The 17,373-nt window shown below is 39.9% G+C and overlaps 1 long non-coding RNA gene across 1 annotated transcript in view; it reads right to left on the reverse strand.

Moving 5' to 3' along the window:
- Positions 1 to 1,199: 1,199 nt before the first annotated feature.
- The window catches only part of LOC110597623 (uncharacterized), a 94,265-nt gene continuing 78,091 nt past the window's right edge, over positions 1,200 to 17,373 (reverse strand). The window contains exon 4 of the long non-coding RNA XR_013426400.1: positions 1,200 to 1,381. This is a non-coding gene — a long non-coding RNA (uncharacterized LOC110597623). The remainder of the gene's footprint in view (positions 1,382 to 17,373) is intronic.

Raw genomic sequence — 17,373 nt, forward strand, 5'->3', positions numbered from 1 at the left:
CTGGAGGCTTCCAAGTGCTTCACAGAAGATGTGAAGTGGTATAAGATTGCAAGAGACATTAGGGGACTTCCAAGGCACTGAAGAGATGGGCGATTGCCTGGGAAAACTTACAGTGAAATAAGAGGGACTCTATAGAACATAACAAAGGAAATGGGTGGGCAAACTGGCTATTTCCCTTATCTCAAATCTTTAGGTTAGGATCAAAACAGAGTGGCACTGGTTGTAAAGTAAAAGAATGCATGCATACAGCATCTGAAGAACTGCACCTGTGCAGTGGCATGCAACCTGTCCTATACATTTCTCCTGCTTAGAGGCACAATGTGGTCCTCCATCATAAGTCAGCCTGCTGCCACCAAGAGTGTATGAGTAATAAAATGTCCAAAATCTCTCTGTGGAGTTCTCCAAGTTCTTTCTTGGGGACTGGGAAACAGCATGCTTGGTGTATTTGTAGCACTGAGGTTGAACAGCTGGCTGCTGTGATTGGCATGTATTCCTTTTCCAATCCTTACTTTCTATTGCTATTAATAATAATAATAATAATAATTGTTATTATCATTTTGTTTTTGATATAAAGTTACCATAACTTTCTTACTAATAACACAAATGAACTAACAAGAAAGTAGCTGGGTGGGGTGGTGGCACACGCCTGTAATCCCCCTGGCTCAGGAGGCTGAGTTCAAAGCCAGCCTCAGCAACTTATTGAGGACCTAAGTAATTCAGCAAGACCTTGTCTCTCAATAAAATACGAAAAAAGGCTACAGATATGGCTCAGTGGTTGAGTGCCCCTGGGTTCAATTGGTACCAAAGAAAAGAAAAGAAAGTGTAAGAAAATAAAAGAAAAATAAAGTAAAATATAAATTTTAAAAACATTGCTTAGGTTTACTGGGACAATTGGATAGCCACATGTAAAAGAATAAAGTTTGAGGGGCTGGGATTGTGGCTCACGGGTAGAGCTTTCGCCTAGCATGAGGCCCTGGGTTTGATCCTCAGCACCCCATAAAAATAAATAAAATAAAGGTATTGTGTCCAACTATAACTAAAAATAAATATTTTAAAAAAATTAAAAATAAAAGAATAAAGTTTGATACTGCTATAATCTGAATGTGAATATTGGGAGAACACATATTCTCCCAATATTCATGTATTACAAATATAATCTCTAATGCAACATGCTAAGAGGTGGGACCTAATGGGAAGTGTTTAGATTTAATGAATTAATACTGCTCTGAAGCAGCCTTGCAGGCATATTTTCTCTCTTCTGTGCTTATGCCATGTTAGGACACTCTGTTGCTCTCCTCTGGAGGGTGCATCGACAAGACATCATCTTGGAACCAGAGACAGACCTGCTGGCATCTTGATCTTGGGCTTCTTTATGTCCAGACTGTGAAAGAATAAATTTCTATTAATAAAATATCCAGTTTGTCCTTTCCTTTCCTCTGCCATCATTGTGTGTGTGGTTGACTCTGTTCCTTGCTGTCTCTTCACAAGACTTTCAGGATCAAGAGATTCTGGCCAAGAAACTAAGGCAAATTTTCCCTTTCTTCAGTGAATTTAGATGAAATCTAGTAATAAAATCAGGTACAACTCCAAGAAGAGAACTTGAAGAAGAACCAAGCTGGGTGTCTAAGGAATTGCACGTGAGATGGCATACATATTTATGCTCGATTGAGGTCATTATCATCTTACCATATTAAGCTGAAAATATTTTCATTGGGGAGCTAGAGATGTTTTATTAGGAAAATGATTTTTCTCTTTATTTCAATGTTCTGCATTAGTAAGTTGGCTCAGCAATAAGTATGTGGAAACTTCTATTAGATAAAAAAAAAATCACTCAGTCTCAGGTATTCCACAAAATGGACTAAGACAGACCCCTTACCTCACACTATAGACAAAAATTAACTCAAAATGGAGCAGAGACCTACAAACAAAAGGTAAAACTATATAATTCCTAGAAAAAAACACAGGGGTGCACCTTCATAATTGTGGATTTGGCAATAGCTTCTTAGTTAAGATATCAAAAGTATAAATAAGGGGCTAGGGTTGTGGCTCAGTGGTAGGTTGTTTGCCTAGCACACTGGGGCACTGGGTTCAGTCCTCAGCACCACTTAAAAATAAATTAAAAAATAAATACATAAATAAAATAAAGGTACCTGGTTCATCTGCAACTAAAAACATTTTTTAAAAAGTATATACAAAAAAGAAAACAATAGATAATTTGGATTTAATCAAAATTAGAAACTGGAGGTTGGGATATAGCTCTGTGGTTAGAGCACATGCTTAGTATGTATAAGGACCTGGTTCAATCCCCAGCACCAAAAAAACCCAGAATTTTTTGCTATGAAAGAATATTGAGTGGACTGGGGATGTGTCTCAAGCGGTAGTGCCCTCGCCTGGCATGCGCAGGGCGCTGGGTTCAATCCTCAACACCACATAAAAATAAAAAATAAAGATATTGTGTCCACCTAAAAAAAAACTAAAAAATAAATATTAAAAAAAGAATATTGTGAAGAGAGGGAAAAGAACTCACAGAATGAGGGAAAATATTTTCAAGTCACATATTTGATAAGAGACTTCTATCCATATCCAGAATATATAAAACACACAACAGCAAAAGACTAACAACCCAATTTAAAAATGGGTGAAGAATTTGAGTAGACATGACTCCAGAGAATATTTATAAATGCCCAATAGACACATGGAACCATGTTCAGTACTATTAGGAAAATAAATATCAAAGCCCATTGAGATACTACTTCAGGCCCACTAGGATTGCTATAGCTGGGGAAAAAAAAAAAAAAAGAAAAGAAAATCAGCAAGTGTTGGTCAGGATGTAGACAATGGAACATCATACATTGCTGGATAGGAATGTCAAGTACAGTCTGTGGAAGAAAGTTGAGCAGGTCCTCAACAAACTGAACACAGAATTATCACACGATGCAGCAATTCCACTCTAGTTATACACCCTGAAGAATTAAAAGCAAGTGTTCAAATAAAGCTTGTATAAGAATGTTTGTAATAGCACCATTCACAATAATCAAAAAGTGGGAGCACCAAGAGTCCCATCAACAAATGAATAGGTAAAAAAAATGTTTATCCAGAGAGTGGAATTACGTATAGCCATAAAAAGGAATAAAGTTCTGATATATGCAACAACATGGATAACCCTTATGCTAAGACACAAAAGGCCACATGATCCTATTCATAAAATACATAAAATTTTAGAGGCACAAAGCAGATTAATTACTTGGGAAGTTGAGGTAGGAGAATCACAAGTTAAAGTCCAGCCTGGCATTTAAGTGAGTCTTTGTTTCAAAATTCAGTTCAGAGAGATTCAGAAAATTATTAAACATGTTTTCTTAAACTGTGTGTGGGAGGGAGAAGAATGAAATTAAAACAATGACAACATTTCTGGGTTTTTCTAATGCTTTTCCTTTGAGAAATAAATATCTATTATTCTGATTCATGAGCCTCATGAAGTAAGCTGTTTAAAGATAGGCAGTTCAGGGGCTGGGGTTGTAGCTCAGTGGTAGAGCACTTGCCTAGCATATGTGAGGCATTGGGTTCAATTCTCAGCACCACTTATAAATAAATAAAAAGGTTCATTGACAACTAAAAATATATACATATTAAAAAAATATGCAGGGGCTGGAGTTGTGGCTCAGTGGTAGAGTGCTCACCTAGCATATGCAAGGCCCTGGATTTGATCCTCAGCATCACATAAAATAAATAAATAAAATAAAAATATTGTGTCCAACTAAAAAATAAATATTAAAAATAAAAAAGATATGCAGGTCAAACATAAACCCTGAAGTCTTATAAATTGTCATCAGGAAATGTTTCCTGAGATTAAGATAATAGTGGAGTGATCCTTGTCCTGGGTGTCATGCCTAAGATTAGGCCTATTACCCCACACAAAAACAAACCCAGCAATGCAGGGATGGTAATCAGAGAAGGCAGGAGGCAGTGAAGTGAGATACACCCCACAGACCAGCTAGGAACTGGAATACACCCAAGAGAAAAGGCTTTAGACTTAGGATGGGTTAGGACAGAGGGTGGGATGAGCTATAGCGGGAAACTCTGGAGTGCCAGGTAGCCACACCTTTTGCACTCAGGGCTTGCATAGCTACTGCCCATTTGGGGAAGTCATATGCCTCTACCGTGTGAAAACCAAGAGCATGTGCTTGCCCACTTGAGCATGTGCTTGCCCTTTCTTGCCTAGCATACGCACTCATATAACAGTCAACTGACTTCCGACAAGCTGGGGGCACATGCATGACCTTGGGAACATGATGCCTGCCCAGTAAATCTACTGGAGAGAGCACCGGTCCTCTTTCTGGAATGAAACATCATTTCTGGAATGTGGGGAAGGATAGGTTCACCTTCAAAGGATAGGTTTCTTCCATAGCCCCACCCACTAAAGAGGAGGGAAAATTGATGTCCTAATGGCTTGGCAAGAGGGATATTGGGTCTTCTGGGTCAGTTGTAGGTCAGGGGCCCTTTTACAACTATCCCCCTCTTGTTTCCCAATAATGGAAGTATTCCAAACAAAATTCTGAAAGGAAAGGTTAGCTGGTATAATCAATGTCAGTTCTATTGTACTCAAGGACTTCCTTTAGAAAGGTGTGCTCTTGATGTTAGAAATGTGAGCCATAAATAATGCAGTCTATTCAACTGCAGGCCTGTGTGTGGTTTATACTCAAAGCCTTGCAAGAAAAGTAAATGAGAAAGTCACAAACCCCAAATGACTGTATTTCTTAAGTTTCTTCTTTTACTTTTTTTGCTGGGGGTTCAGGGATTGAACCCAGGGCCTTCCACACTCTAAGCATAGGCTCTACACCTGAGCTATCCCTTATCCCCTAGTCTTCTTTTCAATTTTGGCTTAGGCATGTCACAAGCTAAATACCTAAAGATTAGCCAGTAAATCTGGGCATGGTGGTGCACACCTGTGATCTTGGAGTCTTGGGAGGCTGAGGCAGGAGAATCAAAAGTTTGAGGCTCAGCAATTTAGTAACCTCTGTAATAATAATAATAATAATAATAATAATAATAATAATAATAATAATAGCTGGGAGTGTAGCTCAGTATAGAACATCCCTGGGTTCTATCTCTAGTACCCACCCCCACCCCACCCCCCTGCAGAAAATCCTCAAACTAGCCAATAAACAAATTGTATAACATAAAGAACAAACACTTGAATTTATTGTCCTTACTGGGATTCCTCAAGTGTAGATATTATTTCCAAACTACTTCCTTACACTACATACATGCACATTGTGACCCACTTAGCTACGTAACTGGCCTTTCTGTTTTTTCTTTGGAGTTGTCAAAAGTCAGTATTCTTTAATGTCTGGCCTTTGTCTTTTTTAAAAAATTTAGTTGTAAATGGACATAATACCTTTATTTTATTTGTTTTATTTTTATGTGGTGCCAGGGATCAAACCCAGTGCCTCACGCATGCTAGACAAGCACTCTACCATTGAGCCACAACCTCAGTCCCTGGCCTTTATCTTACCTACATTAATTTAAGAGATTTTAAGTGATGGTAAAATGTCATTGACCTTGCCCTTCTGTTCATTTTATAACACAATTCCCAAGTTTATGGACATACTGAGAATATTCTCTTATAGGATCCTGGAGAAAAAAAAAAGCTTTCTTTCTATTTACATGTGTATTGTACAATATATTCATTTCACATTTAGTAAAAATTTTATATATATTGAAAGTCAATATATTTACGTTGATTATGATCATGGCATGATAGAATTTATTCCATGACCTTAGTGGGGATAGCTGTAAGGCTGGGACTTGTCTCTCTCTCCCTGGGGTTTCTCATCGCTAGGCAGCCTGCTTAAACTTCTGGCCTGGCAGTGTTATTTTAAAAGGGTGAAGGCAGAAACTGCCAAGAATCTGAAGGCAAAGGCTCTGGAATTCACATAGCATCACTTCTGCTGCTTTCCATTGGTCAAAGCAAATCATAAGGCTTGTCCAGACTCCAGGGGGTTGACTAATGGAATCCACTTCTTTTCTTTCTTTCCTTCTGTGTGTGTGTGTGTGTGTGTGTGAGTGTATGTGTGGTACTGGGGGTTCAACCCAGGAACACTCTACTACTGAGCTAAATCCCTAGCCCTTTTTAGTTTTCCAGACAGGATTTCATTGAGTTGCCCACTCCGGCCTCAAACTTTGATCCGCCTGCTTCTCCTTCCTGAGTAGCTGGGATTACAGGTGTGCCAATTTTTATTCTTTACGAAGAAAAATAGTATGAATTTTCGACAGTGAATTTTCCTCACATCTGTTCTTTTTTACTTTTCATTGAACATGTTGGCTCATCCTATACTTTGTGATATATTGGGAAATAATACCTGCATCTGTTTTGAGATGCTGATGACTTTCAATTGTCCCAGTACCTGCAGATGCTTATGATTATTTTCTTTATTTATATTTCCCTGAAGCTACAGTGAGGCATTACTGGGTTCTGTGTAGCAAATTCAATCTCAAGTTTTCTTAAATTAGCTTAAATTCCAGAAAAGAATGAAAACTCACTTTGCATTAAATGCTTATAAAATTATTTGGAAATATAAACATGATAAGGATTATAGGACTGTAAGGCACTTGGAATATAATGACTGGAATATTTCTGAGTTCGGGCTTTTTTTTTTTTTCCTAATGTGGTGCTAGGATTGAAACCAGGACCTTGAGCATATTAGGCAAGCACTCTACCATGGAGTTATACCCCGCCCCTCTTTCTTTCTTTTTTTTTTTTTTTTTGGTACTGGGGTTGAATTCAGGGGCACTCAACCACTGAGCCACATCCCTAGCCCTATTTTGTATTTTATTTAGAGACAGGGTCTCACTGAGTTGCTTAGCTCTCCACTTTTGCTGAGACTGGCTTTGAATTTGTGATCCTCCTGTCTCAGCCTCCCCAGCTTCTGGAATTACAGGTGTGTGCCACCACGCCCAGCTTTTTTTTTTTTTTTTTTTTTTTAAGAAAGAGAGAGAGAGAGAGAGAATTTTTTAATATTTATTTTTTAGTTTTCAGTGGACACAACATCTTTGTTTGTATATGGTGCTGAGGATTGAACCTGGGCCGCACGCATGCCAGGCAAGCAAAGCACGCTACCCCTTGAGCCACATCCCCATCCCCCCCCTTTTTTTTAAGGCAGGGGTCTAAATTGATCAAGCTGGTCTCTGGCCTCCCAAGTAGCTGAGATTATAAGCATGCACCACTGCGCCCACCTTTTCCCTTTCTTATGATTTCTGTAGATTTTGTTTTCTCCTCATTTCATTAATGGTAAGATGTTAAGTACAACAATATAAGAATTAGTTTAAACATCTACAAAGTGCAAGTTTGCACTAGGTAATCTCTTTGATTCTATGGTTTTCTTTGCCATCATGGGAAACATTTGTGATTTATCCAAGTGAGTTTATTAAGTTTAATGTTGAAGAATGTTAAAGAATGTTAAAGAATGTTTTGTGAAAAGTTTTCTTTCCTAACTTCAACTAGGGAAAGGTTATGTGGTTCTAGTTATAAGATTCTGATTCTTGCGGTTGGGGGTCTTAGCTCAGTGTTAAGTGCATGTACACTGTCCACAGCCCAGTGCAGCAGGCCAGTGGGATAAGTAGTCAAGAGACCAGAGAAGACACCCAGAGGTGGAATGGGAGACAGGGTTTACTGAGAAGTGCTTGCAAGGAAGATCCAGTGGCAATGGGCTGGCCAGGTGCTTTACCAGAAAGTATGGTGATGATGGACTAGCCATTTCCTGGTCACCAGGAAACAGTGCCTTCATCCCTCATGATGTTTGGTTTGGGAGTGGCTGGAGCACTGTCCTCTCCATGGTGCTCTGCTCCACACCAGTTACTGCAAGGAGAGAGGTTTCATAAGCTTGGCTACAGGAGAGGTGACATCATGATCGTACCTCGCTTTGTTCCATTGTATGACCAGCATCTCAAGGAACTTGGTATGCACACAAGGAAGCAGCTTTCTACAGATAACACTAATTTACCTAATTCCCAGCATACACAGGAGAAAGTCAGTGTTCTTAAAGAGAATACTTATCTGGGTATTCTGGCCCAGACTCGCTCTTAATGTTCTCTTAACCTGACTAGGTTCTTGGGAGTGGAAAGGGTCATTATAGGGACATAGTGTGTTTTTCTGTCCTTTTCTCCAAAGATGGCATAGCATGCTTAGCATGCCTGAGGTTCTGGGTTTAATCTCTAGAGTGTGCACGCTCACACGCGCGCGTGCACACACACACACACACACACACACACAGAGAGAGAGAGAGAGAGAGAGAGAGAGAGAGAGAGAGAGAGAGATGCTAGCTCTAATTCTTTTAATACTTCCTTAAAAATATCACTTCCTATGAAGCTGGGTAGTGTTCAGCTGTAGTCCCAGTTACTGTGTAGGCTGAGGTCAAGAAGGTCACTTGAGTCTAAGAGTCTGAGACCAGCCTAGGCAACAGGTATTTTCCTGTTGCAAAAATAAACAAAACCTCACACAATAATAATTATCTATGAAGAGACAAATTTTTCTAAAATTTAATTATAATAATGCCAGAATTATATTATTTATTATATAATTATAATGCTAGAATAGTTTGTTCTTTAACCCAGAGTGACTTCTGTAAACTTTTTTACCAAAAATATAATTTTCTTGCCTTCTATGGAAATGAGTAATGGGGAGGACTTGCTTTTCTGTTACACTTACTTAGAATAGCCCTAAGGTATACTAAGGTACAAGATCCAAATTGTTCTGGAAAATGCAATACACTGAGTTAATCACACTGGAGTGTAAAAGCCTGACATTATAATGCATTTTTGATAGGGGGTAAAGTGGATCCTGGGAAGTTAACATATTAGTTTGTGCCTTTTCTAGTGAAATGTACTACTGCTTTTGACCTGCATGATGACATAGCATCACCTTTCATTTGTTCCATATGTACTTTCTGGATGCTTTACAGTATATCCTAGCCAAGTATGTGAAGCTGGCAGGTAGGATCATGTCACAGGTTAGGACTCGTGGGTGTGTCTTATTTGGCTCCGGCTTCCATTTCACATTGTCCTTGGTTGTCCAAATTCACACTTGGAATATAGGTATTGTGGGAGTTAAGCACTTGGCATCTCCAAATGTGCCAACGCAGCATATTAATTATTTTGAGTGAAGTACTTGGGAAGCAGCAACTACAGGAAGGGCTATCTGAACTGCCTTTTGCTTACTCACAGTAAATGATAAAATTCCTGTGGGAAAGGTGCCTTTCTGGGCCAAGGGAAGGAAACAACCCTTATCACCGATGACCCGGATGGGTGCTGCAATGGATCCGCCTTGGTTTGGACATGGATCGGGAACCCCCCAAAGTCCATGCATTGGGAGCTTGATCACCAGGGTGGTGGTATTGGAGAGATGGGAAGCCTTTAAAAGATGAAGCCCAGTGGGACGTCTTGGGTCATGGGGGGGTATGCCCTCTAAAGGGAATAAGGTAGTTTCCAGGCAACCCCTTGATAGTTCTTGAGAAAAGCTGTTTATAAAAGAGCAAGCCTGGCTCCTCCGGGCTCTCCAGCTTCCTGTTTGAGATGTGATCCTGTTATGCCAGATTCGTGGGACCCCAATAGACCTGCAGGAGCTGAATCCGATGCAGTCCCACCAGAGTCTTTATTGCAAGCTGGAGCCTGGACTCACAACCGTTCCCGACGCAGCAGGAAGTGAGTGAGTCCTGGTCCTTTGTTCAGTGAGATTTTATAGGTTTTAGGGGTACTCTATGCGTCACAACATCACACAGCAAATCATTCCATACCGCAGGAAAATCAAACAACAACTCTTAACATTGATTAGGACATTCACTGGAGGGAACAAGTTGAGTAGAGGTGATTGGTTAGTACAATAGGGGGATTTGTTTGAATTGATTGATTTAGGCCATGAGGGGTGTACATGCTAAACTACTTGGTTGGTTTCCCAACATGTTATCAACCACCATAAACTACCGGGGGGTCATCTGGCATTCCAGGATTTTCCCTGTCTCATGCTGATTGAAGGTTGCTATGGGTCATCTCCTAGCCTGAGTCAGGGACACCTGGCGCCACAGACTTCTTCTGTTATTTACAGACAAACAACTCAGCAGGGTGAGTATGTGCTTAGGAGTGCTCTTTGGGTTTTTCCAAGGACAAGGGTCATGCCCCCTTCCTTGGACAGGCTTTGCTCTGAGGTAGAGGCTGGTTTCTCAAAAATGGAGTCACATTAGTTTCTCAATCCCTTCCCCCTCCACACACCCTCCTGCCACAATGTGGCACCTTTCCGTCCTTATCAGAAATCAAACCAGTGGGTCCTATAATCCTGGACTTTGAACTTCCCAAACCGTGAGCTAAGTAAATATCCTTTTCTTCATAAGTTAGCCTGTCTCTCGTATTTTGTAGTGATGAAAAGCTGACTAATAAGGATCTGTGTAAATTAACTAAAATAACCCATGGGCTGGGGTTGTGGCGCAGTGGTAGAGTGCTTGCCTAGCATGTGTGAGGCCCTGGGTTTGATCTCAACACTGCATGTAATAAATAGAATAAAGGTCCATTGACAACTAAATAATAATAATAATAATAATAAAAGAACTAAGATAGTTAAAATAGCTTGAGATGGTCATTGGCCTCCCTTAAAATATGGTAGGTTAATGGAGCTGGGGTTGTGGCTCAGAGGTAGAGTGCTCACCTAGCATGTGTGGGGCACTAGGTTTGATTCTCAGCACCACATAAAAATAAAATAAAGATATTGTGTCCACCTATATCTAAAAAATAAATATCTTTTAAAAATGGTAAGTAGAGGAATTTCCAAAGAAAACTGGGCTTATTTTCAATAAAATATTTCATTGGTTTCTCAAAAGGAGGGCTCCAGGTAACCCTGGAATATATTTGGAAAATAAATGGGTTAATTTTGGTTTTGACTATACAAATTGTATAGCCCTCCTAGAACTGAAAACAAAACTCAAAACAACAATAACAACATGAAGATTAGTCAAAATTAGTTGAACCATTATGTGTAAAATCACTAAGCACACAGGTTTCTACACATTAAAAAATGTGAAGTCTTTTGGGAAATATTAACTTGGATTTTTGTAAATTTTTTTATTTCTGGGAATCAAACCTAGGCCTTCACACATGGCTAGGCAAGTGCTCTACCATCTCCTCACCCCAAACCAGTATTTTTAAAGTCAATTCATCAATTAATTTATTTGTTTTGTAGTACTGGAGATAGAACCCTGGGTCGGGCATGTGAGGCAAATGCTCTATCGTGAGGTGCATCCTCGGTCCTTGAACCTGGATTTTTGAACTAGTGTGTAGTATTAGAGAGGGCACTTGATTAAGAGTCAAGAGTCCTGGTGTTCAAGTGCAATCTATTTCATTAACTATTTGAAAGACAGACATTGAGCAACCCACTTCTTGTTTCAATTTCTTCACCCATAGACTAAAAAGACTGGGTGATCTCAGAGGTGTTTAAGTACTACCATTCTGGGATGCCATTCACCAATCTTGCCTTTAGCTCTAAATTTTATTTGGACAGTGGAATGAATCTAAAATAATTTTTCTATGTACTTATATGAATACACCATAATGAATTCCACCATCGTGTACAGCCATAAGATTGGGGTCCTAACTAAAATAAGATATATTCCATGCTTGTATATCAGAATGAATTCTACAGTCATGTATAATGAAAAAGAACCAATTATATGTATATAAATAACCAATTACACACACACACACACACACATATGTCTAAATTCTATCTTGATATCTTTATTTTTAAAAAAAAAAAGATATTTGCCTTAGAATCAACCGGCTTATGCATTTAGCAAAAGGACTCTTTGCATTTCACAACTGCATAAGCAAATTAAGAGAAGACAATTAATCCTTATCGACATATGTATGTGTCAGGTTATCCCTCTATAAAAAGTTAGGAATAGATTTGCTGTTTTAATTAGGATCACGATTTCTTCAGAATGGCCAGAGGCAAGGCTTCCGAAGCTCTGACATTTGTACAGGTGGTTTCTCACTTCTCTTTCTTCACCTCCTCCTATTTCCTCATATTACCTTTGTCCTCCTAACCCCAAGTGTCTCTGCTTTCTCAATCGTTTTTTTTTTTTTTTTAATGGTACTGAGGATGAAACTCTCATGAATGCCAGGCACGTGCTCTACTACTGAGCTATATCCCTTGACCTTTTTATTTTAAAATTGTATTTATTTATTTTTTTGGTACCAGGGTTTGAACCCAGAGGTACTCAACCATTGAGCCACATCCCCAAACCCCTTTATTTTCTATATTTTTAAAAAATATTCTTTTAGTTGTAGATGGACACAATACCTTTATTTATCTTTATGTGGTGCTGAGGATTGAACTCAGTGCCTCACACATGCTAGGTGAGTACTCTACAACTGAGCCACAATCCCAGCCCTTCTATTTTTTATTTTGAGACAAAGTCTTGCTAAGTTGCTTAGGACCTCACTAAGTTGCTGAGGCTGGCCTTAAACCTGTGATCCTTCTGCTTCAGCCTTCCAAGATGCGGGAATTACAGGTGTGCATCACCATGCTGGCCTATTCTTTTTTTTTTTTTTTTTTTTTTAATTTTGAGACAGGGTCTCACTAAATTGTGGAGGCTGGCCTTGAACTTGCCATCCTCCTGACTCAGCCTCTCAGATAGCTGGGATTATGGATATGCACTACCTGCATTACCTGCCACTTTCCCTTATTGCAGGGGTCCAATATCCACCTCTTAATTCCCTCATGCCTACTTTTATGTTCACCTCATTCTTAAAATTCTTCCTTATTTACCTATAAAGTTAATGTTCATTCTTAATTAGTTTCTAACTCAGTGGATATGATGAACTATTTGATTAAAAGAATTAGTATTAAGTTGGAAATAAATTGGAAGATTGTCTCATAAAAATATTGGTAAAATTTCAGATAGCAGCACTGTGAAAGAACTTTAGGGAGTGGCAGGAAATCTGGGAAGGTAGAAGACACATAAAAAGCCTTTTGGCTTTACTGCCTTGCTGCTGAAAGCCGGGCCTAGGAGCAGCAGCAACCAAGCCCACTGTCGTTTGCATTTTAACAAGATAAGGAGTGTTAGTAGTTTGCAGGCACCTTAAAGTTTGAGAAACACTCGTTTAGAGTATTCCATACAGGCTTTCTCTCCTCTGTAGGGAAACGTTAGGTCAACTGTTGTTTGCGAGAATTTTTATTCTATGACGCCCAACTTTCTGTTTCTAAGCAGCCTTTCTTGTAATTACAGACCCAGGGGCGTAACTGCCACTGATAGACTAATTTGTAATTTAATACAGTTGGACAGAAGGAGGAATTATAAAAAGCTTTCATTTAGGATTCTAGCTCAGGGGCACATGCCTATAATCCCTGCCACTTGGGAGGCTGAGACAGGAGGACCACCAAATTTGAGGCCTGCTTTAGCAATTTAGTGAAACTCTATCTCAGGAAATAAAAGCTGGAGGCCAGTCACAGTGGCACATGCTGTAATCCCAGCAGCCTCAGGAGCCTAAGACTGAGTTCAAAGCCAGCCTTAGCAAAAATCAGGCGCTAAGCAATTTAGTGAGACCCCCTAAATAAAATACAAAATAGGGCAGGGGATGTGGCTCAGTGGTTGAGTGCTCCTGAGTTCAACCTCCCTGCCCCCCCAAAAAGGACTGGAGATGTAGAGATGTAGTTCAGTGGTAGAGTACCTCTGGATTCAATCCTCAGTACAAAAAAAAAAAAAAAAAAAGTTTTCATTTAATGAATCATTGAAGGGAAGTAAAGCAACTGGAAATTAGAACACTATCTATACCGGTGCAGTGATAGAGTGGCAGACAATGATTGAATAAAAGATTCCAACACTTGTGACTACTGAAAGAGAGTATCACTGTTAAACAAAATTTATGGGAGACCATTGTTTCAAACTGCATTCCTCAGCCCAACAGACCAAACCAAACCAAAGTAGAACCATTGGTGCTGAGTGTTAAGTAACCCACCTGACTTTGAAATGGGCCAGCTTTCCCAAATAGAACAAAACAGGAGATTCACAGTGATACTGCCGGTTATTGCTGACATGTTGAAGTTTGATTAGGGAAGCACACCGAGGCAGGAAAAAAGGGGTAACATAGACTTCTCCTGCGAGGAAGAAGGGGGCCATAGCTGGTATCCTGGTATCCCAAGAAGCAAGGTGTTCTGCCCTTTTTATAAGTCCTAGGATTCCTTTGTTTTCTTGCTCTCTCCCCCTATCTTTCTCCTTTCTGCCTGCAGACTAGGCCCAGGGAATGCTCGGTGGGGTGGCCAAAAGGTGGGAACCAGGTGAGCTGAAGCTGGAGGGGAAGGGTGGAGTAGCCAAGACTCATTAACAACCTTAGAGCTCCCTGTAGGGAGGGGAAATTCCTGGAACAGGTTACCTTGGCAACAGGTGAGTAGCGGTCAGGTTTTTGATAAGATCCCTCAGGGGACAGTCTCCAACTTCCCAGACTCACTCAAAATTGGCCTCCTTGATCCGACCTGACTCGATTTACACTGACTGCCTGTCTAATTCTGGCTTCAGTAATAACCATCGGAAGGATCTTAGTTTACCTGAGCTGAATTTTAAGAAAATTCCATTTTAACCCTATGAGGGAAATCTGCTTATTTCTTCATTCTACTGTCTTCAGGCCTTCTCTGACTTTAAGCCACCCCCTCTGCCAACTCAGCAGAACACCCATTCTATTTTTTGTAGGGGGAGGGTATAGGGGTTGAATTCAGGGGCACCTGACCACTGAGCTACATCCCCAGCCCTGTTTTGTATTTTATTTAGAGACAGGGTCTCACTGAGTTGCTTAGCGCCTGTCTCTGCTGAGGCTGGCTTTGAACTGGTGATTCTCCTGCCTCAGTCTCCCCTGCTGCTGGGATTACAGGAGTGTGCCAGGTACCCATAGAATTTTATAGAATGCGATTTGATTGATTGTAGAACTGCAAAAAAGCTATTAGATCTTTAAACTAAATTTGTTGTAATTTTGTCTTTTGACACAAGAACAGGATCACTACATGGTTGCCAGGCTATTATTGAAGTGTGGAGGAGGAGATTTGGTTGTATTTATGTTCAATGTATTAATGAAGGTAGCCAAAAGAATCCAACTAATTCTACAAGTTTCTTTTCAGCTTCTGTCTCCTGTCCTGGATGAAGCCTTCTCTGACTCTTCTTATATCCCTGCCTTTGCTAGGTGACCAGCTGTTCTGATTTGTCTGCAGGGATCCTGGTTTTCTCATTGAAGGTTCTACATCCCTAAAAGCCTCTCAGTCCCCAGCAAATGCACGCCAGGACAGTTGCCCACCCTACCTACACTCCAAGATGGAGGTACCATTCCCTAATTTGAACTTCTTTAGCTCTCTGACCTTTCACCATTTATTTGTCACTTACCATATTCTGCTTTACATAGTTGTCACTTTCATACAAGAAGGGTCTCCAAGAGTTGTTTATAAATTGCTTATGGAGAGAAAAGTGCCTTTCATTGTTTCTTTTATCCCATACACTATCACCAGTGGCAAGCGTATAGGAGTCACTCAACAGATTGAAGGAAATAATCCATTTGAGGAAAAATAACTATTGCCAATTGGAAGTATGTTGGGCATGGAATTTCAATCCACTGAATCACAAAAGTAAAACTTAGGCAATCTAAATATTCTATATTTCTACTTTTGCACTGAAGACTGTTTTAAATGTGACTTCAATTTACCTTTTTAATCTAATCTCTCACTCCACTGTGTTACTTAAACTATGAGTGATGCAAGAATGTTCAGGGGATAAAAGAAGTCATCAGATGAGCATGGTATATTTTCCCAGAGAGGAATGTTTATTTAAAGGTTATTTTGAATAGTCATGGATGGGGCATGTGAACTTTTTGCAACTAATGTGCTTTGTCAGATTTTTGTTTCAGGCATTATGACAAATTAGGTGTTCAGAGAACTCTTTCTGGCATCATGGAACACCCAAGAGTGCTGAAACACACACACACACACACACACACACACACACTCACACACACACCCACCACATGCACTACATGCACACACAAATACATACAGACTCTTTGTGTTTGTGTGTGTGTGTGTGATGCTGGGGATTGAACCCAGGGCCTTGTACATGTGAGGCAAGCACTCTACCAACTGAGCTATATCCCCAGCCCAATACATACAAACTCTTAAAAGATAAACTTAGACATGTAAAAATTTTTTTTTTTTATACCGTGGATTGAACTCAGGGGTACTTGGGGACTTGGCCACTGAGCCACATTGCCCAACCCTACTTGGTGTTTTTTTCTTTTTCTTTTTCTTTTTCTTTCTTTTTTTTTTTTTTTTTTTTTTTTAATTTAGAGACAGCATCTCACTGAGTTGCTTAATGCTTCGCCATTGCTGAGGCTGGCTTTAAACTCAAGATTCTCCTGTCTCAGCCTCCGGAGCCACTGGGATTACAGGCGTGCACCACTGTGCCCAGTGCCAAAATTTTAATAAGTTTATTTGACCATTCAGCAATTCAGGAATTGGGTAGCACCAGTTGAGAGGGGTTTACTGCTCTACCAAGGGAGGTGAGAGGAAAGACTTTCATAAAGTGTTTGTGAAAGCAAGACAAAGAAAATATATTTGGTTGGCTAAAGCGGACAATCACTAGTTAGAGGTTAGTGGGTGGTTGGGTAAACTTGAGTTTATTCATGCAGCAATCCAAGATGCTGTGAGCCATCTCAGCCAAATGACCTACCAAATTAAAAAAAAAGAAATTGAACAGTTTTAACAACATGGAGCTATAAAATGTCTGGCCGAATTGGTAGGAAAACTTGAAACCAGCAATGCCCTCAGGTGTTGATATTTGTTCTGGTGACATCTGTCTACATGGGAATCCTAAAGCTTGAATTCTGCCTAATGCAGAGAACAGGGGAGAAAATAAGAATTGGCCCTATGGGGAAAGATGAGATGGAAATCCCTACATGGATCTGGGAACTTCCCAAAAAATACCAATTCAGCAAGTAAAATAGGACAAAACACCATGCGAAGGATTCATCAGACATCCTTGTCCATTTCAATCTAAGCTTTGTTGGGGGAGAAATATGTTTTTTGTGAAAGTTCCTAACCATGCGAAAAGCAAAGCAAAATCAACATAAAGTTCCCGGTAAAGCTGAGTGTGGTAGTGCATGCCTGTAATCCCAGCAACTCAGGAGGCAGTAGGATTCGAGTTTGAGGCCAGCCTCAGCAATTTAGCAAGGCCCTAAGCAACTTAGTGAGACCCTGGCTCAAAATAAAAAATAAAAAAGCTGGAGAGAGTTCAGTGGAGAAAAAAAAAAAAAAAAGCCTCTGGGTTTAATCCTCAATTCAAAAAAAGATTCTGGGTGAGA

This window comes from Ictidomys tridecemlineatus, chromosome 10 (genome assembly GCF_052094955.1).
Source record: "Ictidomys tridecemlineatus isolate mIctTri1 chromosome 10, mIctTri1.hap1, whole genome shotgun sequence".
Lineage (NCBI taxonomy): Eukaryota > Metazoa > Chordata > Mammalia > Rodentia > Sciuridae > Ictidomys > Ictidomys tridecemlineatus.